At 41.6% G+C, this 24543-nt stretch overlaps 1 protein-coding gene across 1 annotated transcript in view; it reads left to right on the top strand.

Annotated features, from left to right (window-relative positions):
• RORA (RAR related orphan receptor A) overlaps window positions 1-24543 on the top strand; it is a 729290-nt gene that overhangs the window by 463940 nt on the left and 240807 nt on the right. The gene's annotated exons all lie outside the window — the stretch shown is intronic.

Raw genomic sequence — 24543 nt, forward strand, 5'->3', positions numbered from 1 at the left:
ACCTGCGCTTGCTTTGGTAGGTTGGTTAAAAAAAAAAAAAAAAAAAATCTGTGCATATTGGAAACAGTACTTTTATTTGTAATTAAATGCCTTTTTCCCTGTTATTTTTTCCCTGAAAACATTTTTGTTTATGAATATGGGTCTATATGAAGGTTAAAAGACTTTCAGCACTCAAAACAACTTAATAAAATGTCTGAGCACACAATTAGGCATGCTTATGTCCTTCAAGAATCAGGTAGCGGAAGTTCTAATTGGCAAAGCAGCATCTTGAATGTCATTTTCTAAACCCATTAGACCATGTCTAACAGAAAAAGAGGAGAAGCAGCAGCAGTTTACAAAATACCAATAGTGTCCCCCTTGGAGACATAATTTTAGGGTAGCGGTTAGATGATATTGAACTTGTAACAAAATGTAGCTACAAAGCCACAGTAGCTTCAAGTAAAATGACATTTCTTTAGATCATGTGTAGGCTCACCTTGTAATAGTAGGAGTAAATATGTGTATAAGCAACTTGGAGATGCTCCTTTATTCCCTGTGTGTGTGGTGTGGGTGTGTAGTGTGTGTGTTTCATGCACTTCTTTAAAGGCACACAGTCGGCTGTAATATGTCCTCCTTTCTCTGAATTCTGGTGACCTTTCACCACAGATTGGGCAAGGCCCAGGCCTCTGGTTTGATAGAAATACAGCACATCTGTCTTCAATTATTCACATCTGATACCATAACCTTCGTGTCTGGCTGCTTTGGGTCTACCACCATTAAAATTTAAATTAAGAACCAGAAGTTTTTAATAAATTCAAGCCAGAGTTGAGCATCCCAGAGATGTTATCTTGCCTGGAATCCCCTCGTTTTAGTTTAATAGTACTTTCGGAAAATCCGACAAGACTCACCTAGAAATTCCATTCTTTGTTGAAGACCAAAAAGGAGGAATCACCATGGAAAATAAAGATTCATAAAGCCAACTGCATTTTATTCTAGATGCTTTTTTTTCTGCTAGAAACCTGTTTTTCAAAAACTTGGTTGACAAAGTCTCATTTGTATATTTTTCCCCTTATGTTTTAGACACTTGGGTTTTTAAAGATAAAATTCTTGCAGATGTTTTGGATTAATCTGTTTTCAAAAGTGCTCAAGAACTTGATTTCCAAGGACTAGACTTTCTTTTTTTTCATTACCAACTACCGTAGTTTGCAAAGAGGGAGAAACTTAGCTTGCAATTGACCTGAATTCAATAGAATCACACACCCTCCTGGTTTTAAGGAACATCTGAAACTGAACCATGCATAAGTGTGCCACCTGACTGAGCTTTCTAAACAAATATTTGTCAGCTTTGTCAGACCAAACTTCTCATATAGTGTTTTGAATTTAATTAGAGGCATACATAAATGGTTAGGGGAGAAGGACAGAAGTCTACCCCCAGAAATGGCTCATAGGAAAATGAGACAATTTCAGTTTTACTTACTCAGGCACACCATAGGAGAGGTACTTCTCCAAGTTGGTAAGTGAGCCATTTTTGCAAAAATAGAAGCAACATTCTGGGCAAGTGCTTGAAAGTAGAAAAGACCTGGGATAAAACATTATTTTTTTAAAAACATATCATAAAAGAGAGTTGCCCAGCTCTTTCTTAACTTGTGAACTAGCTGTTCTACACATTTACCATAAGATAATTGATGTTTGTAATGCTGCCCCTAAGGCACTACAGGATCCTAAAGTGCCTTCTGAATCATCAAAGAATGATTCATTGCGTTCTGGGTGGTTTTCTTGTTGAGTGTATTTTATTGTATATGAATCCCTTTGAAAATTGATAATACATCTGTGATGGGTACCAGAGGTTTGCAATCAAGAGCACACAGCCACAACTGGTGAGTGGGAAGTGTCTTTGGTATACAGGCTGGGTGGCACCCCCACATCCTCCATCCTGCTGCTTCGAAGAGGCAATGTCGCCCATGGAATCTGCAGAAATTGGTCTCTGTGAAGGTTTCATTCAACTCCTCCCTCTCCTCCCTTTCCTGCTCAGCTTGCTAGTAGGAGCCCACGTGTAAACAGCAATTCCATATTCCCACCCCTCCCTGTGCCCAAAAGGAGAAGGGCCAGAAACTTAGGGTGGCACTTATTAGGCAGCGTCATACAAAAACTCTGATATTTGACCACTTTTTATCTACAAAAGCAACAATCTCATATGACCAGTCACAGTGGTTACAAATATCAGGTACCTGTGTGTGTGTCTGTGTGTGTGTGTGTCTGTCTGCGTGTATAGACATGCATACATCATTCAATTACCCAGAAGACTTGATTAACAAGAATACCAAAGCTCCACTGGATCACATGACTTGCTGCCCCCTGGTTTGTTAAACAAATAACTTTTTCCTTCTTTGCTCTTCCTTAGCTGATAACCAGGAATGGAACCCTAGCATTTTCACAGCACTGCTATGTATTAGGTGAAAATGGCCTTCCTATTTCTTGGTATGCTCTATTTATATTTTAATGCTGTTTACAGATGAAATATTCCATAAATATTCATACAGTGCCTGTACAAAGGAAAGGATCCAAAGAGCTCTTTATTAACAAGCTCCCTTATGTCAGGGTAACTATGGGAGAAAGGGCTTTAATCCATCCTCCCAAAGTTCTCACAAAAAAACTGAACTATCCTCTTTACACATAATATTGGGGTGATCTGGGATTTACCAGCTAAATTCACAGCTAAAAGTGTCAGCTAATGAATTATTCCAAGTAAATTAACAGACTAAGGGAATCCTTTCTTCAGTCCCATACCAGTGCTCCCTTCATTAGCAAATACGCTTAATGTGGAAGAGAGATCAACTAGGTGCCAGGGAATGTTTAGCCCACATTCATCCTCTGCACAGTTCCTTGACCCCAATGATCAATTGACATTTGTTAGAAGAGCATTTTATTCTTCCAAAGGAAGGCTCAGAAACATTAGGAAAAAAATTTTTTTTAAAGCTCAGAGAGCTTGTAATGAAGTAAATTAAAACCTTTTTAAAAAAACACACTTACAAATTGAACTTTTTATAAAATATTCAGGGGCTTCAAATTTAAAACTATTAAAAAAACCCACATATACTTCAAGGTTATGCTTTTAAAAAATTTAAAATACTGGGTTCTCAGTTGAATGACTGGCAAGTGCAAAATACTCTCAGACTAATATTTGTACCAAAGAAATTAAATCTAACAAAGTATTTTTTATCTCCTCAATGGGGGAAAATGGGATAGCAAATTGTATTTCCCCCCCCATCTTTGTATCAAAGATGGTTAAATATTTCTTTCTGTTCCATCAGATTGTCTCAACTGGCAAGATAATACTTGAGAAAAGAGTAGGTAGAAGGGAAAATGAAACTGGCAGCTCCTGAGATCCACAGGGCATCATTTGGCACGCACTTCTTTGAGGCCTACCCAAAAGTGGTTAATCAGAGAGTAGGGACGATGTCAGATTACATTAGAGGCAGATTTCTCTATGTTTATGGGCAAATCTGAGACGGCCAGTCTTTCAGGTCTGGAGCTGTGGTTGCATGCAAAATGTGATCCTAAAAATGAAATGCCAGTATTTAATCCTTCCAACTACTCAGCTTCCTCATTATTCTCTTGTGGGAATTGTGGTTGCTACTGACTCAAAGTTGCCCCCCGTTTGATGATGTATTCATTGCTAGAGTTGGCCCCCATGTCCGCCTCAACCTGGATTCCAGTTGAGGATCCTATAGTGAGAATTCAATTAATCTTAAGATAAAATCCAGCAACAAGAACTTTTAAGCCTTGAAATGCACAAAGCTATGTATGTATTTATGTGTGTTGTGTTGTCCACCCTCGAACGTAGTCCAGGCTGGCCTCTGTAAGGCAGGACTCTCAGTGTGTTCTCTCAGGCTCTCCTTGGGGAATATTTCTTAGCAGAGTGCATTTTTGTTACATGAGGCCATAGATGCATGTGGCTACTGAATCAACCATTTTGACATCAGTTAGTTCTTTCCAGTTGTCCTAATGACTATTCATTCAGCATTTGATTGGATTAGAATAGGTTGATGCAGTTCAACTGAATCAAGGTGTAGCAAGGAGAAAACCCACTGGATTGTAAATCTAAAGAATGGTTTGAGCCTCAGCTCAGGTGCTAACTTGCTATGTGGCATTCAGATCTCTGGATCACTCTGGACTTCAGTTTCTTTGTCTGTAAAGTGGTAACTGTCTGGCCTCTCTTATCAACCTTTCAGAATTGCTAATTCAGATTAAATGATCTGGTGAATGTGAAAGCTTTTGAATCTATCTGAGTTATCAGCTGGAACTTTATAGAGTTAGTTGGCACAGTGCTTCAGGAGATAATTTGAGGATGACTTTTCAGGGAATTTCTATGCCAATCAGAAAGTATTCTTTTCTTATGTATCGATGGCAGTGAAAAAATGAGAGAGACCATTATATCAGTTGGACTTACTTGTTCATCACCACTTTAAAGATGAGCAAAAACTAGTTGAGAGAGTCGTAGCGAATCCTTGGCATTAGCTGTTACCATGGAGGTGAAGAGGAAAATCCCCACTCCCCAATTGTATTTGAAAACAGAGAGGTCTCCAGCCTTGGAACAAGTTGTGGCAAATGGACAGGATGTCCTAGAATGACACCCTAGGTGCAAATAAATCACCGGAACTGATGGCAGCCACCCAAGAGTTTTGAAGGAACTCAAGGGTGAAATTGTGGAACTACTGGCCAAAACGTGTTAACTTGTTACAAATGGGTACTGTGCTCAAGACCTGGCAAATTGCCCCACAACTCTGAAAGAAGAGAAGCACAAATAGGTGAGCCTCCCTTTTATACCTAGCAAGCTGGTAGAGACTATCTGAGTGGGTAATGTCACTGAATACATGCTTATTGTAGCATGGAGAATTACTGAGCATTCACCCTGTGCCAGGCATTGTGCTGGATGGTAGAGGTGAACAAATGAAAGTGTCCAGAAGGCTGTTTGACAAAGGGGTCTGAAAACTCCAGTGCTGCAAACATAGATTTGGGAAGTCATTGACATATAGGTCAAAGAAAGCAAATAGCCTTCACCTAGAGATGCCGGTCCCATCGATTGGAAGATCCTGTCTTGGAGCACCATGCACACTAGACTATCCTGAAAAGAGAGCGAAGATCTGCTAGCAGTGTCTGCATTGCTGGGCTGTACCGTGCTCTGTGTTTGCCATCTCCATGTGGGTGAATGTTGGAATTCTGAGGGTGACGGGTGGCTGTGATAGCCCAGTGAGAGTGTGAAAAGGAAGAAGGGAAGAGGTTAAAAGGCAGACCCCTGCACAAAGCAAGCATTTGGGGGTAGGGAGAGAGGGAAGAAGCCAGCAAGGGAGGCTGAAAGGGTTCATCATTTACTTGTCTGTTCCTTTATTCAACAAGTAAGCATGGGCACTTTCTATGTGCCAGGCACTATCTTACACCCTGGAGTCACATCCAGGGATGTGCTCTGTTTTGGGAACAACAAGGAAAGTGTCAGATAGTAATAAATACTCAGAATCAGAAGAGGGATTGGTTGGGCACTGTAGCATGGTTGGTCAGCTCTTACAGGAGCTGAAACCTGGTATGGCAGGACTTAGCCAGTGATGCTAAGAATTGTGAGAAGAACATTCTAGGCAGAAGAACAGCTAGTGCAAAGGCCCTGGGGCAGAGAAAATGGCAGAAAAATACTCTTTCCAGAAGTTTGACTGTGTAAGGTGGCAGTTTGAGGGGAAGACAGGACTGGGAAGGAGGTTTCCTGATCCTGTGTATAGTTGGTTGGCTGGCTGTGTAGAATAGAGAGACATGATAATGTTTATGGATTTGAGGAAAAGAAGAAAGTAGAAAAGGAAAGACTGATGATGCAAGGGAGAGAAAAGATGATCAACGGTGCTGAGAGGGACAGTTGTCTTAGAGAAGGTGCAAAGATGGTAAGGGCAAGGGCAGATATAAAGAGTCTAGAACAGCATTCCCCAACCATACCTAAACTTATGCACTCATTTCATAGTAATATATATTATTTGAACATTTTTTTAAACATCTAATCGTTTTGCATGTAATGCAAAATGAAGTGAGTTAATGTTTTAAAATGTATGTGTCATTTTAGATAAGTATATATTAAAGATTTTATTACAAAATTAATTGAATATGGTATTTACTAACATTCATGGATTATAATAATAAATTCTGAATGAGTTCCATCTAAAAAGTGATGCCCATGGTTTAATTTACTTTAATTAGGTAAGAAATGACAATTTATGAAACATACATTAAAATGACATCTATTAGTGTGCTCAGTTTGGCAACTAAATAAATATTGAACTGTGGGTTAAAATTTAACTGTGTCTCATAGTATCAAAAGTAGTCAAAACCAGACAAAATCTGCCTTTACAACTAATGGTAGAAAAGCTTACATTTTGGGTAAAAAAATGTGATTTATTTTTATTCTTTGTTTATTTCTAGTGAAATAAAAGAGGATTTCTGGCTGCTATTAGTAAACACATCTATACAAAAAATTAAAAGCCAAACTGGATATAAGCAACACCAAATTTTCCATTATTAACATTGATTTTTGAACTTACGGAGAGATCTTAATGGGTTATGTGACAGGTAAATGCAATTCTGAAGTCCAGTGAAGAATACCTTGACATGTATTTATAAAGTTACCATCATCAGATGCGCAGTCTTCATAAACTTTTCAAATTTTTACTTCAGAATTCTTCTACTATTTGTCTTTACCAAAAACCCGCTGTGGGTAAGAATTAGACAACTTAATCAATTAAACAACCAAAAATAAACATTTTAAATTGCCTCGTGGTTCAGTTGCCACAATACCTGGTAACATTCAGCTCCTCACCCAATGGTGGAGGGTGACGAAGTCATGAGCACAGGTAGCTGATGCCAAACTCTGCTCTTTTAAATGAAAACCATATGTAGTATTCGTTACATTCATCCAGTTATTTAAGTAGAAATTAAAATATCTGCTTTTATCACCTTGAATGATATGAACACTGCAGAAACTTTTCTGTGAAACCCTGGGTTTCCCTCAGTTTGGGAGCTGTCACTTAGGAGAAGGTGGAGATACTGAGGGATGATAAGCCCCACAAAGGCAAGGATTTCGTTTTGTTCACTGCTACATCCCCTATACCAGGATGGTGCCTGGCACAGCACAGACACTTTGCAGATATTCAGTGAATAAATGAATGAGTGAATGAATGAATGCAGGTTAAGCTGAAGTCAGAGTTTTCTGCAGAGGTATGGAATAGAGTGGACATGATTTGCATGGAGGAGAGAAACTGCTGCAAGAACAAGAGAGGGAACCAACAGGAGATGAGTTAGCAAACAACCTTGTGGGTGAAAAGGCAGATCATTTCCATGAAGAACAATCATTTATCCCAAAACCATTTCTTGAACAGCTTCTATATGTTGGGTTTGTGAAAAATGCTGTGGGATTCAAAGATGAAAAAGACTCAGCTCTCTGCTGGAGAGAATGTGGAGAAATAGGAACACTTTTACACTGTTGGTGGGACTGTAAACTAGTTCAACCACTGTGGAAGTCGGAGTGGCGATTCCTCAGGGATCTAGAACTAGAACTACCATTTGACCCAGCCATCCCATTACTGGGTACATACCCAAAGGATTATAAATCATGCTTCTATAAAGACACATGCACACGTATGTTTATTGCGGCACTATTCACAGTAGCAAAGACTTGGAACCAACCCAAATGTCCAACAACGATAGACTGGATTAAGAAAATGTGGCACATATACACCATGGAATACTATGCAGCCATAAAAAATGATGAGTTCATGTCCTTTGTAGGGACATGGATGAAGCTGGAAACCATCATTCTCAGCAAACTATCGCAAGGACAAAAAACCAAACACCGCATGTTCTCACTCATAGGTGGGAATTGAACAATGAGAACACATGGACACAGGAAGGGGAACATCACACACCGGGGACTGTTGTGGGGTGGGGGGAGGGGGGAGGGACAGCATTAGGAGATATACCTAATGCTAAATGATGAGTTAATGGGTGCAGCACACCAACATGGCACATGTATACATATGTAGCAAACCTGCACACTGTGCACATGTACCCTAAAACTTAAAGTATAATAATAATTTAAAAAAAAAAGACTCAGCTCTCATCTTCAAGAAGTGCCCTGAGTTTATGGGGATAATAAGAGAGATATCCATTCCAGACTGAGCATACACAACCCACATTCCACAGACATTAGAAGGAAAGGAAAAGGAGTCTAAGGGAAGTGCTAGCTTCAAGAAGCAAGAGAATGGAGCCCTCGTTCCAGCTTTGCCACCAACTGGAAAGTCATTTGCCCTCTCTGGGTCCTAGTTTCCTCATCTGTATAAGAAAGGACTAGGACCAGAGCTCCTCCAATGTGCCTGTGCAGCAAACCTCTGACAGTCTATGGGGTTTGGAAATTCAGAGGAGGTGGATGTCAGTGTTGGCAGAGGTATTGTGGACATGTATCCTCAAGGATGTGGAAGTTGAGTTGTCCCTGAAGAATGAGGGAAGGGTGTCAAAGTTGGGGGTCAAGCATTTTAGGTAGAAGAACTAGCTAGGAACTAAGCCAAGAGACTAAAACGGTCCTAATAATTTTTTGATGTCCATTTTATGAAGTAAGAGAAGTATGAACAAGCAGAGTCAGACGATATGGATTCTATACAGTACAGCTGCAATTAGCAAGAGTTTGTTTGGAACAAAGGGTCAAATTCATCTAACTGGAGTAATCCCAACTTTGGAAACCCCATATATTGGTGTTAAGAGCAGTCTTCTAAAGGAGCTAAGTGAGAGGAATGCACAACGAAACCTCCATGGTAGTGAAACAATGATATAAACAAAAGATGATGGGAAAATGTGACACGTTCTCATAAGGTGGAAAAGCAGCCGATGATTTTCAAAGCAAACAAATATAAAAATACCTCATGCTATATTGTAAATATGGATTTCTACCCAAAAAGGGATGCCATTAGGACCCAGAAGACTAACACAATATAGGAAGTATCCATAATTCTATTGAGGCCAAAATTGAAAACATCATCCTTATTCAGACTCATTGAGAGGAGGTTGAGGAAGAAGAGCAAGTGAGTAGCCACGGACCAGTGTTCCAAGTCTGGGTCAAGGGCCTTGGCCAGTTGCTTAATGTTGGTCTCTTCATCTGCCCAGTGGGAGTAATAATACTTGCTCCACGTGTATCATGATGCTGTTACAAGGATCAAATGGGATAGTGGAAGTGGATTTGCTTTAAAAAGAATCAAGTGCTGTAATCACTGGAATAAAGCAATAGAAATTCATGCATTTGTGATGTCTGTCTAGTATATGAACAGCTTGTGCAAACACACTTAAAGTAGTTCCTTGTATTTGCAGAGTGCTTCAGAGCTTGTCAGGTTCCAAAAAATATAAAGGGATATAGCATGGCTTTAAATTCTGAAAACCTAGGTTTGGATTTCAATCTCGTTACTTGCTAGTGTGATTTGGCATAGTGTTATTTAACACATCTGGGCTCAATTTCCTCATCTGTAAAATAGACATAGAGATACCTACGCTTGCATGGTGGTTGTGAAATTCACATGTGATAATGGATGAAGGGTGGAGAGGTCAGTGCCTGCCCACGCAGGCCCTCAGAGCACAGTGGCTGTTTTTATTTCCCTGTTCCGCTAGGACATAAGCTGCTCCTAGGGCTGAGACCACGTCCACTGGTATTCCCAGTTACCAGCAGAGTTCCTGAGACAGAATTGGTGTTCAATAAATACTTGCTGAATGGATGGATTAACAGAATGAACAGATGGGTGAACACCAACCCTGTAACAGAGATGAAAGACAAGACGGTAATATCTGCTTTCTTGGGTAAGAAAACCAAGACTCAGAGAGTTGAAATAACTGCTGAAGGTTCGTGTCAGAACTAAACTGCGAGTAGGACTTAAAGGGGTCCCTTTTCTACGCCATCCACATGCTGCTCCCTATTCTGAACCTCTAACCTTTGGTGGGATCACGGGCTACAGTTTTCTGAGCTGTTATTGTCATATCTTTTAGAAAACCAGAAGCAATAATATTTGCCTCTGCTTTATTTTTCTGGATTTTTGTTCAGGGCTCACAGAGTAAAAAAAAATTCAAGTCAACTTTTACATTCTTTTTGTTGTTTTGAAAAGGGGCCAAAAAGCAAAGCAAAGAAACATAAGCAAAATCTCAAATATCTTTGGTTTTGACAGTCCCTGGTTGGCTGGACATAGCCCCAGGAAAATTGATCTAATCTGCACTGAAAGGTACAGTTTGTTTCTTTCTCCCGCAGACAGACGGAAATGTGTGTTTGGGAGGCTGATTCATCCAGTGGCCCCTGCACCAGGCCTGGGACCAGCGCTATTCATTATTTGCTCTGTTCCTCTTTCGTTTACAAGGTCAGAGCCGATGTTTTGGTTGTTTTCCCAGCAGTGCTCTACTGACCGACTTCGCTCTAATCCCTTGATGTCACTTAAATAAACTCGAGGCGGGTGGGGGTGGGGGGAGCAATTTGAGAACTCCAATGATTTCCTACCGCTGTTGTTCTCGGCGGCAAATTAATTTGATGCTGTTATGTAAGTGTAATCATCCTCTCTAATCACATCACAGGATTGGGAACTGCCAGAAATAACAGAAGGGAACATTGGAGATATCAAAGGGGAGCCACTAAAATAGATTGTTTATTTAGGTACCAAATTGAAACGCTATTATTGGGAGATGGAAAACAACCCTCGCCACACTTTCCTTTCACACGTCCCTGGGCTTTACATACTGTATTTGTCAGGATGCATCAGCCAGAAGGAAAAGGAAAGAGGAAATCAGAGCTTCCAGTTGTGCCATCGGGAAGGAAATGGGGAAAGTCAGAGGTGTCTGAGCGTCAATGGGCTTTTGTTGGTGCCCAAAATTTTGGTTGTGATTGCTGCTCTAAGAGGCTTCTCTCTGCCTGATGTTCTTTCTTGATGTCTGCCCTCTCTCTTCTTTATTCTTTCCCATACTGGCCCATTGCCATCTCCCTCCCCATTTTTTTTAGCAAGTCAAAGACGACTCAGCCTAGCTCGGATGACCCTTCTCCGCCTCCTTATTGATGGCCCTTCTCTCAAGTGATGGGGACCCTGGAGATAGGTTAAATGCATACAGCTTCCCTATCTCCTCACACATGTTGTCGGATCTCTTCCCAAACTCAGTTCTGCTTCTACCTAGACATGGAGTCATAGGGATGAGAAATAAAGCCCCATCCTTACTTGGAGTGTTTCACAGAGTGGTCTATGCAGTTTTGGTAGAGGAGTTTAGAGGCCTGTTTTTGTTCCTCAGCTCTGTTCCTCCTCCCTGGGCAGATTGTTTACTGTTTCTGAGCCTCGGTTTCTTCATCTATAAGAAGGGATAGCGACACCCAGCTCAACCTGGTGCCGTGAGGATGCAGGAAGGTAACACCTGTGAAAGCCAGGCCCGCGGTGGTCAGGAAAGCAGGAGCTTGAGTCAGAGTCTGCAGTCAGAATTTGGGATCTGGGCCCCAGCACTACCACTCACCTGCCCAGGACCTTGGTCAAGGTACTTATCTCTTTACACCTCAACATCATTTGTAAAGTGGGATAATGAAAATACTGACCAAAATAGCCTAAGGGTTAAATAAGCATGCATATTTTCAATGATTGGCATAGCGCCTGGTCTACTAAATGCTAGCTTATCGTCATCATTATTATTCTCATTGTTATTATTTATTGTTGTAATAGTAAAGCTTAATTAAATAATAATGATACTAATGATGGTGATCCGTTTCCTGCTAGTCCCACTTCTTATTCCCACCACTGATCTTCACGCAACTGCCAATTCCTCCTGATGTTATTTGCCATAAGTAATCAATACATGACAACAGGGTTGGAATCACTGTTGAAGGAGGCAGAACAAGGTGAACCATGGACAGGTTGTGGAGAGAGATGCCCCGCCATGGGGAGGGAAAGGACATTCAGCTGAAGGCTCTTAGGAGACATACTCCTTAGGGCCTCTGACTATGGGCTCTACCTGTTCTCCTGGTCTCCCAGGCCCTCTGCACTGTCTTGGATTCTGCTCCCCACCTGCCTTTCTTCCCTGCTCTCCTCACTGCCTGCCTGAAAATGCCTTCTGCCAGCCAAGTCCTCACAGTGGAGTGAAATAATCCCTTTATCGTGGGGTAACGAGAGGGACATCCAACCTGGAGTTGGAACTAAGGTGCTTGAATCCTTCTCTGCCCTTCGCCCCTCAGATGACTCTGTTTATGGACCTAGGTGGCTTTGTCTGTGAAGCATGCACGGCACAGTGCCAGCCAATTCCCTCTTTCTGAAGCAACTACTAGAATACTGAATACCTTCCCTGAAGGTAAAATACAAATATTTTTTAAGTGAAAAATGAAAATACATTTCTGAAACTGTTTTCTACATGCTGATCACAAAAGGGAATAGATTACTATCCATGGTCATCTTTCACTCTTTTTCCTCTAATCTAATCTCAGTTTGATGTCCTCTCTCCTTGAAAGATTATATACATGGAGAGTCTAATTATTAGGCTGCCCAAAACAGCTGCTATACCTGGACAGAACGCTCACTGAGGTTTGGTCACCAGACTCAGACAAGGTTGAACGCGGTAGCAACTGGGACAAAAATATGCTTGCAAAAATATTTTGAAACTGAAATTTTAGAAGGGAGTCTTTCTCTGCTTCTGTTTTCTAAAGAAAATTAGCTGCACAATTGTTCTCTGTATGTCACTTCTTTCGACATGAACTTTTCAAACTGCAGGTTTTAGCTAGCTAGTTTATGCCTAAAACAATGGAACTACTGATTGAGGAGACCAGTGGCATTGTGGAGAGTGAGTCCTTTCTCAGCTGTAGACATGACCGGGGTCTCCTAGGCTTTGGAGTCAGACTTGGCTGTGCCACTTTCTGGCTGTATGGCTTTGGGCAAATTACTTAACCTTTTTGAACCTCCATTTCCTCAACTGTAAATTGGAGCTGATAATAGTATCCATCTGTAGCGAGGTAGTGAAGATAATATGAAATAATAAATGAAAAATACTTGGTACATAGAAAGGCTTTGATTAATATTAGCTACATTGTTTTTAAGACAGAGTCTTGCTCTGTTTCCCAGGCTGGCGTGCACTGGTGTACTCATGGCTCACTGCAGCCTCGACGTTCCAGACTCAAGCGATTTTTCCACCTCAGCCTCCTGAGTAGCTGGGACTACAGGCACACACTACCACGTTAGACTAATTTTTTTTAATTTTTAGTAGAGACGGGGTCTCACTATGTTGCCCAGGCTGATCTTGAACTCCTGGGCCCAAGCAATCCTCCTGCCTCGGCTTCCCAAAATGTTGGGATTACAGGTATGAGCCACCACACCCAGCCCTAATATTAGCTATTATCGTTATTGTTTTTGTTATTTAGATTTAGATCTTTAGGTGCCTAAAATCAGGGAACAGATTTTCTCTCCGTCATATCCCCTGGTAAAAGGAGACAGTGTCTAAGTGTGCTAACAGACAGCCTGCAACATTTACCTGGGCAATTCTGGTTTGCATTTACTTTTTCCCACAAAGTTTAGTCCATTAATGTAAGGGTTACTTAAATTGATCATCAACTTCTTCTCCCTCTCTTAGCTAGTGTAAAAATAGCCTTTAAATTAATCTCCTAAAATAGCTAAAGCAGTTCAATATTTGACTACATATCATAACTCACCGCCATAGAATATTAGTTAGAAAAAAATAAGCATTTACAGAAATCTCATTAATTTACATTTCATCCCTGCTTAGAGCAATTTGCGGTAATTCAATCTGGATCAGGCTACGTTAACTTTTACATCTATGTTTTATAGAAATAATTTACTGGAAGAATTAATGGTGCAAGTGAGATTGTAAGGGATATACTAAACTTTTAAAGACAGTAAATATTTTTATAACAATAATAGTCTGTATGAAATTAAAATTTGTAATTTATAGATGGATGTTGTTCAATGAAGGCATAGAGCCATGTTTCTCAAAATTCCATCCAAGAGAGAATAGGGGGAAAGACCACAGCTCATAAACTACACCCCACAACTTCTGAATCAGGATCCCTGGGGATGGACTCTAGGAATGTGCATTTTAACAAGCTCCCGGGGTGATTCTTATGTTTACTAAAATTTATGATTATCTATTATACAAAATATTGACAATCACTTACACATTGATTAAGGTAACCAGGAAACTCCTTCACAGCTATCTAGAGTTCCTCTGTGTACTGGAAAACACTCAAGCTTCCTCTTTTTAAAATATTCTAGAATACAGACACTCCCACTAGTGCAGACTGATCTCCCCCTTAAACAGGGAGGTGTTGCTGAAACATACACCAGCTTCCCGTTATCAATGCCATGCTTCCTGCATTATAACCCTGTAATGGAAATACATACTGCCTAAAAATTAGGGTGGTAAGAGTGGGATTCAAAGAAAGCAGGCTGAGGCCTGGGAGGCCTAGGAGAACCAGGATAGAACTGAACAAGGACTCAATTACTGAACCAGGAGCTGGGTTGGTAATAAGGTCGTAAGCTCAGGAACCTAGTTAAGAACCCAGCTCAGGACAAGTCGACTAAGAGGCTGCCTTAATTTGAAGCCACTGCACAATCCACCCATGAGTTGACATATAAGTCAAAGAAGTATGAAACATTAACATTTCTAAGAACCACGTGAGGAGGAACCTCTTACTTTATTTGAATGCAGATGGTTCAATCTCTGGACCCATTCCCTTGTTAACAAAATAATCCCTATGTCTGAAGGCACTAATTTATGTCTCCTTATGTGTTTTTTTTTTTTTTTTTTTTTTTGCTAATTATATCAGTATTGGCTTAGGACTACTTTTTTCATCCATTTCTATATAAACTATATGATATAGATGTGCACACACATGCAAACACACACATTTTAGGCCAGCGCATGTATGTCCATACTTAAAATATTTTAAATTAGGCTTTGACTTAAAAGCAAATCTCTTCATCTTATTTTATAATGGCAAAGGATGTGCAGCAAATACAAAGTTGACCCAGAGGTTCATTTATGCCACTGTTTGCTGGAGATTAAGACCATGGGGTGAGCAAGTTTGCTTGTAACTAAAGCACAGACTCTTGGCTATTTGCAACATTTTAAACTTTAACAAGTGGGCAATGCAATATAAATGATGCTTTAAACATTTATGCATTGGGTGGGAAACTATATTAATTATAAAACAAAAGGCCAAGTCCTAGAAACAAAGAAGCATTATTATTTTTTTTCTTTCTGAGTTGCTTTACTAAGAATTAGATCCCTAAAGGAGAGGCGTAGAAACAAGAAAGGTTCTACCTACTAGATTTGTAGCTTAACTGGGAGCCCAAGACAATTCATCTGAGAGCTTACCATGGCCTGTTTGCATATTCTACTCCTTGCCTTGCTTGTGTCCTCCAGCAATCATATACTGTGCATCTCAAAACCGCCTCTCCTTGTGCACAGCAGTCATTTCTTGTGGTCCACATGGGAAAGCCTCACCTATTCTGAAATTCTGAAATGGTGGAAGCAAGTCCAAATGGTAGGAAGTTTATAAAGTGTCTCTCTGGCAGGTGATTGGAGCATGTTAGAATTTTTATTTCTGTATAAAAATATTTGTATGTATTCTTCTATTTAATAGATCGAGGCTAAGTAAAGAGATGCTAATTTTTAAAAAGTCTGTTTCGATATCTTTGCTCTACTTCCAGTCACTCGAACCCTACCCTTGATTTACAGGGTAAATCAAGTTCATCTGTACACGCCCATCTCTCAGGCAGTGTTCTCATACTCCCTTGAAGCTGGTGGATAAGAAGCATTGAACATGCCCATCTCCCAGTTAAAAAGATCTTCCTCACCAGCTTGCCTTGTTTCTAAGAATTTTGACTTTTTTTGAACTCTCCCTTAAGGATTAAAACATTGCTGTTATCTGGGAGGTGGGCCATACTTAGCTGTTCTCACCTTAACCAAAATCACTTTATTGGTTTCTTAGAGGAGAGATTGAGCAGGGGGATATTCCCCAGCCTGGGGTGCTGCCAAGCTTTAATAGAGGGTCTCTAACATTGGGGGTTAAGAGGAACAAAAGGGGAGGGCAGAAGACTGTGAACACAAATGGTAATCAGTTCCCAATTCAGCCTGAGGCTGACACTAACTAGAGTTGATCAGTGAGTTTCTACTCACTATTTTATTCAGAGTAATTTGATATGGAATTCGACTCTTCCCCACTGGAAATGAAGTCCCTAGTTCCTCGGGTTTAACTAAGGCAGGCAACCTACAGCATGAAGTTGAAATAATAATCTGAATTATTTTTCAAAAACAGCTAGGGAAAGATATTTCTTATGACCGCATATTTGAGATGGTCTACGCAAGACTAAGTATCCATGTAATTGTACACCCTCTAGTTCATCTTGTCTGTCCACACATAGTCATAGCAAGACACAGTCATGTACAGTGAACCCAGGCTTAGAATCTTTACCTCTTCTGGAAAGTCAGTAGAAACTTCTGTCTCCTTGGGTTTGTCTTTCAAAGGTTTCAGTTTTCTCTTGGGACCGGCTACCAGGAGTCTGCATCATTGATCACAGGTAGTTTAAGGTCAGAATGTTTTTTTTTCTCTCCCTTCCCAATTTTTAACCATCCTTATATTGTGAGTTCTAAAGACTAGAATTTATGAATCTCAAGGCTCATAAACCACTCTGCACCCACCATGTAGCTGTAAGTGGTAACGATACACATCTGCAGGGCATACCTGACATGTTCAGCATCTGAAAAGCTGCAACTGGGCAGCAAGCTGGAAGATCAAACATCCATTCATTAAATTAAAAAAAAAAATGCACATGGCCCACCACCCCTGACAGCTGGCAGCCTCTATTTTTACAGCTGGGTTTTAACTTAACACCTTTTGGGATGCTGTCTTCCAAGAGTATGGATTTGTGCTTTTCAACTCTGACTTTTGGATTTTAAAAAATGGAGCCCAGAGACTGCGTTGGACACATACTTATAAATCCATGAAGGCTTAGCCTACAGAAGCCACAGGAAATACTATGATATTTTGGAAAAGGTCGAGTTTCATGGATTCTGTAAGGCACTCAGCAGGTTGTAATTATTTCTTTTATTTAAAAGCCTTCCAGATATTTTTTTCCAAGAGGGTCTGCAATTGAGGGTAGTAGACATTTTTTTCATAGTGTACATTCTTTTTGGCTGAGTGCTGGAAATACACAGGAAATAAAGTGGCTTTAAAAGACCCAGCAGCGGCCAGTCCAAGGCATGAAGTCACTGAAACAGAATGGGAGATCTCCAAATCAGCAGCATCAGTTTTTGGCTGCCTCTGTCCCCGTCCTTGTGCAGGAGGGAAAAAATGAAGCAGGTGAACACACTGACCTGTTCTGTTTTAACAGAAACCAAATGTCGCCATGTCTACAGGCATGGCTCAGCAGCTGGAATTGCTCAAGAGATTTAGACACAGGCCGACAAGACAGATGTGTTGAGGCGGCCAGGAAAGTGAAATGAGTTGCCTGCGTCTTAATTCAAGATCCTGGTGCTGCTTTGGGCCCTGGCCTCTCTGGCCATGCCGAGGCCAAGGAAAGCAGGCCAGCTCCTTATTGACCAGCCTCTGGGCTGCCTCTTAGGAAAATCAGATGCAAGGACTCTTGCCTCAGACCAGAGACAGAATCGGCCAAGTTTTTGGTGTCAGCAACTAAAAACAAAAAGAAAAGATCTGCTTCTGAGGCAGCAGGTAGCTACCCGGACATGTGTCTACTTTTGCACAGGGAGGTGCAGATCCTGGGAGTGACGGGAACGTATAGGGAGAGGACTCCACAGAAGGTGGGCTCTTGGCTGCAGCTTAGCAGTTGCCTCTGAGGTTGGATGAGATTCTGTTGGAATCCTGGAAAGCAGAGAAAACTCCCCTGGAAGCAAATTTGAAGTGTGTGAGGTCTTCACTCCCTGCTGTCTCGTTCGGTTTCTTTTTGGCTGCTTTGGGCTGAGTAGAGTTAATTTTGAGCAAAGAACTTCAGCCAGCATGAATGAAGCACTCCCAAGACAAGTCACAAAATGGCCTTTCAGAAAGAGCCGTCCATTGAGATGAGAGCCAGCGGGTGAAGTCACCATCAGCACAGGGCGCGGTGGCCAGGCATAGGCTGGATTCAAGAGAATCCTGGCCTGGGCCCATCATGCCCTCCAGCATTTCCATTTAATCAGTGGTGGAGGCCCCGGGTGAAATGAGGTGGGGAAATTGTCCAGTTCCCAGTAGGTTTCCTAAGACTGAGTTTATTCCTCCCTGGCTCCCGACTCAGAGAAGATACCAGGAAGGAGGAGAGAAGAATTGCTAATGGCCCTGGGCGGAATCAGTCTCAGAACCATCGCAGCCGCCATTGTTATCACCAGGACAGTAAGTTGCTGAATATCGTGCTGTCCACAGGGCCTTACTCAGTGGTGATTTGGGTGGCTCTTCACAGTCCTCAGAGCAAGCTGGCATACCCTTATCTTACTTGATTCTCATAGAAGTCCAGGGTGCAGGCAGATAGCACCATTCTTGCCCCCCAGTTTACTGGTGAGGACACTGAACTTAGGGAGCGTAAGTGACATATCCTGGGCCACACAGCTGGTAAGAGGGAGAACCAGGACTCAAATGCAGGTCTTCAGGTTCCTACTTCAGAGCTTTTGTAACTATGGCAAGATGCCTCCCTGGATAGAACCGAATCAGCTACATGGGTATGGGTGTCTGTCCTCTAGAAACTGAGAGCCCTAAGCAAACGACACAGCTGTTTCTACCTAATTTGTATGAAATGGAGCTGCCTCGTGTCCCCCGTGTCAGCACAGTGTCATTCCCAAAGAAGCACACATTGGTTTTCAAAAATAATTTAAAAGCAACGTACATCTTTATTACAGTCTTTCAGAAAATGCTAAAGGAAGAGTTCCATCCACAGCTTACGGCAGATTTTCTGAAAATCTCTTTATCCATCTATCTCCTCAAAATTCCACCTATCACAATATGACAGCTGCCTTAATCACTCCTCCTTCTCAAAAAAAGAGGAAGTTTTCCAGAACTTTTTTTTTCAAACCTAGTGCTTTCTGATTCTTATATGTTTCTCACCCACCCCTTATCTTACAGATCTAGCACTTCCCCTCCTGTGAGTCTGGTTTCTCCAATGGAAACCAACCAAATGGTCTTGGCTTCTTTTTATTCTTCTCCTTCATCCCCATTCCATGACTCTGATTGCAAAAACAAGGCCCAGGATAAAATTGGACGGAGGTTCTCTTCTCCCTAGAGGACAAGAGCGAAAGAGAAGCTGCAAATCACTTCTTCCTTGTCACATATGCATGTAACAGAGACAGTGACTGCTAACCTTAACCAAGCCCGGCAGCACATAAGATGTGGCAGCAGAGCCTCCCACTAAATTTGGGCTTAGAATCAGAGTCATACTGTCTGGAGATGGGCGGAGAGATTGGCAGATCCACTCACCATGCCTTGTGGATACTTCTTTTGTCAACCTCGGTCATTCTTTTACTCAAACTAATGTTTCCTGCCTTTATAAGACTTATCGGTGTCTATAGCAGAGTGACAATGGGATTGAAGCTCACTCATCTTCCACTTTAAATAGATATGCTATTCACTGTTTTCTTATGATGGTCTTAGTCAAGCTTAAGTTTTCCACTTAAGCCTAAAAATAATTCTTTCATGGTAGGCATGTAAACAGGACCAATTAATAAGTAGCTACTTAACCTTTGCTATGGAAATTAGCCTAAGTTTAATTTTTGCTAGCATCATAGAACCAATATCAGTCATGAGTAAATGCATTTACAGCCGGGTGCGGTGGCTCATTCCTGTAATCCCAGCACTTTAGGAGGCCGAGGCGGTTGGATCACTTGAGGTCAGGAGTTCAAGACCAGCCTGGTCAACATGGCAAAACCCTATCTCTACTAAAAATACAAAAATTAGCTGGGCATGGTGGTGCATATCTGTAGTCCCAGCTACTCAGGAGGCTGAGGCACAAGAACCACTTGAACCCAGGAGGCGGAGGTTGCAGTGAGCTGAGATTGCGCCACTGTACTCCAGCCCAGGTGACAAAGTGAGACTAAAAAAAAAAAAAAAAAAAAAAAAAATAGAATAAATGCATTTACATAAATAGGGATATCATATAACTTGTTTCTGTGTGTCTGCATCCACATGTTCATTGCAGAATTATTCACAATAGTCAAGATATGAAATCAACCTAAGTGTCCATCAAATAATGACTGGAGAAAGATAACATGGTATATATACACAATACACAATGGAATGCTATCTATTCCACTTTAAAAAGAAGGAAGTCCTGGTCATCTGCAACAACATGGATGGACCTAGAGGACATTACATTAGTGAAATAATGAGCCAGGCACAGAAAGACAAATACTACATGATCTCACTTATATGTGGAATCTTAAAAAGTCAAACTCATAGAAGCAAAGAGGAGAATAGTGTTAGCAAAGACTGAGGATTGGGGGGATCAAGGAGACGTTGATCAAAGGACACAGAATTTCAGTTAGACGGGAGGAATAAGTTCAAGAGATCTATTCAACATCATAGTGACTACAATTAATAATAATAAATACTTACAAATTGCCATCAGAAATTTTAAGAATTCTCATCACAAAAATGATGTCTATGAGGTAATGCATATTAAACAGCTTGCTTTGATTTTGCCATTCGACTATGTATACATATATCAAAATATGTTGTACACCATAGATATATACCATTTTTACCTGTCAGATAAAAAGAAAAGTTTACTCTGTGTGTAGTGGGGTCTGTGTGATTTTCACATTGTTCTGAATAGATTTCTGCACTTACATATCTACCTGTTTACATGAGCATATAACGTTTTTATAATCACTCAAACATTGAAGTTATTTTCACTTTTTAAAAGAATAACAGCATTCAATGTGGATGACAGTGAGGAGACACCAAGAAACTTGGTGGCTGTTGAAGATAATAACTCCTAATACATACACATATATATCTATCTATACATATAGATAGATATAGATACATCTCCAGTTGTAGTCACAGGAATTATTTGCATTTCTCTCTAATCAATCTAGAATGGCTTCTTGGAGGAGGTTGGGTTTCAGAAGTTACAGAAATGCTACAAGAGAAACTTTTGTCCAGTGGAGAGGGAAGGAACTCCCAGCCGCTGTCCTGAGGAGGCTTGGCAGGGAGTGGCATGTTGCTTCCCAAGGAGATTTGCACAGTTGGTCTGAGGTGAGTGAGGGGATCAGCTGTGGCCATGCGGCCATGCAGGAAGTGTGGAAAGAAGACAAGGTTGTTGAGGCCTCCCACTTGAATAATGAAGAGATGAAGACAATGAGAAGGTCCCTGAGACTCTAAATTTCCAGGGAGAGGGCTGCACCTCCTTGACCAACTCCCTGGAGTCCATTAGGCCAATGAGGCGCGGCTCCCATGCCTCTGCAGTAAGTTTGGGGAACTAGATCTGCTATCGGGAATTATGGGGCATTTACTAATGGCCCAGGTGTAAACCTCTACATTTCCAGGGCCAGACAGGGAGGAACCAACAGCAGTCTCTGTCCTGGAACACAACCCTCTGAGGATTTTCAGTCCGTCTGACCCTATCCTCCGCTTTATTCCATTCTCTAGAAGCTCTCACCCGAGAAGGCATAGACCCATCTCACTTTCCCCTGATCGTGGTTTTCATAGCATCAAGAAAGAACCCCTGAAGCCCATGGCCTGTTGAGTCTCATATCATCAGAGATCATATGAACAGAGTAAACAGTCTTTCTCCTTTGAGGGAGGGAGAAGCCTGGGAGTGCACACAGCCCCTCCAAGGTAAAGAAAGCCTCAAGGTCGTATTAAGCAAGAGCCACTGTTCCTTAGGACACTGTCCTCTGTGCACCATGAAGTTTCTGGCTGGGAATTGAATTTGAGTCATTGGTTCACTGAACTTTCTCTTCCTGTCCCACATTATTTGTTAATGGTCAGTGTTGTAAGATTAGTCACTTGAAGCATTTGGAGAGGATTTGGGGATAACTCAAGCAGTTTATCACTGACCTGGAGCATGGGTTGTCCATTCACTCTAAACCACACCATTGCCACTGCCCAAGAAGAATGCCTAGGCTTATATTTTGCAGTTGTTCAACACCACACAGGAAATACAGGTGAACCAATTGCACAACCTCAAAAAGTGCCACAGCTGCTTTCTCACTGGGGTTTGCCCAACCTTTCGGGTCAGTCTGTTAGGTTAACCTACCCACCCTCTATTGGTAGCAACAGGATTCTGCTAGCTCCTTCAGTATGGTCATAAAACCACCAAAGCTGTGTGAGAGAGAGAGGCTCTACGAAGAGCAGAACAGTTAAAAGAAATAACATCATTTGGTCCTGCGTATGTACCTCGCAATGTCACATTTTTTTAAAAGTTAACCTAAGAGATTTACGGCTCAGAGTGCCACTGAGATTTTTTTATTATAATTTGTGCTGAGAGAAAAAGTCTTTCTGGGGTGGTTTCAATAGCTCCTCCACATAAACTTCAAGCTCTTCATTTTTGGCATGCGCACTCTCAAAGGAATTACTGTTATTTACCTCTGCCTACTCAGAGAGAACCATTTCATAGAGATAGTCCAGCTTTGGACACAGCCTCACTGGCATTGTCCTTGGTGCCTTTAATGTCATAGGCTCCAGTTCACATCCAGGACTGTGAATGGTTTTGCCAGACCGAACTGTGTGTCTGCGAATGAGCTGGAGCTTTTGCAATTTAAATGGACAGGCCAAGTTCATGTACTGTTTCAGTTCTCGCTTGATGGGCCTTCTCGGACTGTGCGGCTTTATTTGGCTGTTTTTGTGTGAGGTGATTTTTCTTCTGAAGTCGGGGGGTAATGAACTGGGTAGCCCACACATTGTTGGGGTTTATAGAATCCTTTGATAATTAAACCATTGAGCCACAGACAGAAAGAATTCAGAGGGCTTTGTTGCCATGGACTGATAGTAACTTTAAAAAAACCGAAGCCAAAAAAAAAAAAGGAGTGATAATCTCAAGTCCCCTTTCCAGTTTCCCCTGCTTCCTTTCTCTCCTTTCTAATAGAAGACAGGAGTCAGGTGAGGAGAAGAGAGGTTGGTGTCCAGGGGAGATGGACAAATCTCTTTCTTTGGATGGAACCTCTCTTTCTTCCTCCTCTGTTTTGGATTGTCAGTTAAGACCCAGGGGCAAGCTGAATGTTTCTTTCAGGAGAGGAAAAAAGCTAAAGTTAACATGGGAAAAAGAGCAAGAGAAGTACATGGCCTCCATGGAAATCAGATTTCTTTAAAAAAAGAAATCGTTTCCTTCCTCAATACCTACTGGGGCTCAGCTCCCAGAGACAAGTGGTAAATGTGCAGGATGAAAAGCTCGAGGTGGAGGAAGGTTTGCTCCTAAATCAGAGACTGGGAGACCCCCGAGGCAGGGCACTTGTATGAAGTGGGGCATTGAGAGAAGTTCACCTTCCCCCAGACTGAGTTGGTCCACACAAAATCTTCCTGGAAGTGTGGTGAAGTATTTCCTTTAAAAAAAAAATTTTTTTTTGAGACAAGGTCTTGCTGTGTTACCCAGCCTGAGTGCAGTGGCGCAATCAGGGCTCATCATAGCCTCTGCCTCCTGGGATCAAGTGATCTTCCCCACTCAGCCCCTCGAGCAGCGGGACCATATGTGTACACCACCACGCCTGGCTAATTTTTGTGTTTTCTTGTAGAGATGGGATTTTGCCATGTTGCCCAGGCTGGTCTCAAGCCTGAGTTCAAGTGATCCACCTGCCTGGGCCTCCCAAAGTGCTGGGATTACAGATGTGAGCCACTGCACCCAGCCCCAAACCAAAAATGTATCTCCCCCCACCCCTGGGTGTTTATCACATTTCTGATGCTACTGAAGACCCCGGGTTTCTATGTTGCCTTCAGAATCTCAGAGAAGGTCCTTGAAAGAAGTGACTTTTTCATTAGATACAAGGCCACAGCCCTGTGTCATGGGTTGGACTGTGTCCCCCTCCTCAAAACTTGTATTTTGAAATCATCATCCCCAGTACCTTGGAATGTGACCTTATTTGAAAAATAAGGCTGTCCAGAGCAATTAGTTAAGTTAAAATGAGGTCATCATGGAGTAGGGTGGGCCCCTAATCAGACGTGACTGGTGTCCTTATAAAAGGGGGAAATTTGAAGACAGATGCACACAGGGAGAATGCTTTGTGAAGATCAGAGTTATGCTGCCACAAGACAGAGGACTTTGAGAAGCTAGGACAGAGGACTGGAATGGATTTTCTCCCAGCACCTTCAAAGGAAGCATGGCCCTGCTAGCAACCTGATCTTGGCCTTCCAGCCTCCAGCTCTGTGAGACGATGCCCTTCCTCTGTGTAAGTCACCAGTGAGTGGGACTTTGTTCCAGCAGTCATAGGAAACGACCACAGGCCCACAGCACTTTTAGGGACCAACAAAACTCTTTTAATTTTCATTTCTTTTCAAATCAGAAGGACAAAATGAATGTAAGAATAATGAATACATAATGATGAAATCCAGCCTGGATTATA

This window comes from Hylobates moloch, unplaced genomic scaffold, assembly GCF_009828535.3.
Source record: "Hylobates moloch isolate HMO894 unplaced genomic scaffold, HMol_V3 SCAFFOLD_14, whole genome shotgun sequence".
NCBI classification, from domain to species: Eukaryota; Metazoa; Chordata; class Mammalia; order Primates; family Hylobatidae; genus Hylobates; species Hylobates moloch.